The following is a 749-nucleotide window of genomic DNA, read 5'->3' as shown; positions in this document are numbered from 1 at the left end:
CTTATTATTATTCTTTATACCACTCTGCTGTTTTCTCTGCTTCCCAGTTCTTTTTCTCTATTCCTAATCAGAGATGGGAAGAACTTTCTACCTCAGCCGCCTCCTTGCAAAGAGACTGAAGTCCCCAGCAATGAGCCAAGGACACCCACAACACAGGAGGGGTCCATGGATTAAGGCATCGCAAGCCTCCTGGATGAAAAAGAAAAAAAAATTTCGAGACAAAGTTTTTCTATGTAGTTAGTCCGTGATGTCCTGGAACTTGCTCTGTAGACCAAGCTGGCTTTGAACTAATAGAGATCTGCCTGTCTCTGCCTCTGAGTGCTGGGATTAAAGGCATCAGTCGCCAGGCTCAGGCCTGACCAAATAAATTCTCACTCCCTCCCTGGACTCAGCCTGTCATTCTGCTACATCCCATAATGCGTTGCCCATTAGGATTCCTTATGAATCTAAGTAAAGAAGTTTTTAGGTTGCAAGGGATCAAGTTCACTCAAGTTTCCCAGTGAACTATGAAGCCAGGCCTCACTAGAGCTAGGCCAGTGCAGTGAACTACGGCCCCAGCCCATAATAACTAAGTTATGATTGTGCCTACGCGGTGACAGCACCTCTTCGGTGAGACAAGCTTCAGCAGCCCTGGAACGAGGAGTCTCAGGCCAAGGTGCCAAGTGGGAAGAATCCTGGGCTGCGGGAAAAGCATCAAGCTGCGAGGCTAGCAGTCAGGGACTGAGACCATGCTGGCGAAAGCATCACAC

This window comes from Microtus ochrogaster, chromosome 15, assembly GCF_000317375.1.
Source record: "Microtus ochrogaster isolate Prairie Vole_2 chromosome 15, MicOch1.0, whole genome shotgun sequence".
Taxonomy (NCBI): Eukaryota; Metazoa; Chordata; class Mammalia; order Rodentia; family Cricetidae; genus Microtus; species Microtus ochrogaster.
This window is presented reverse-complemented; position numbering follows the sequence as displayed.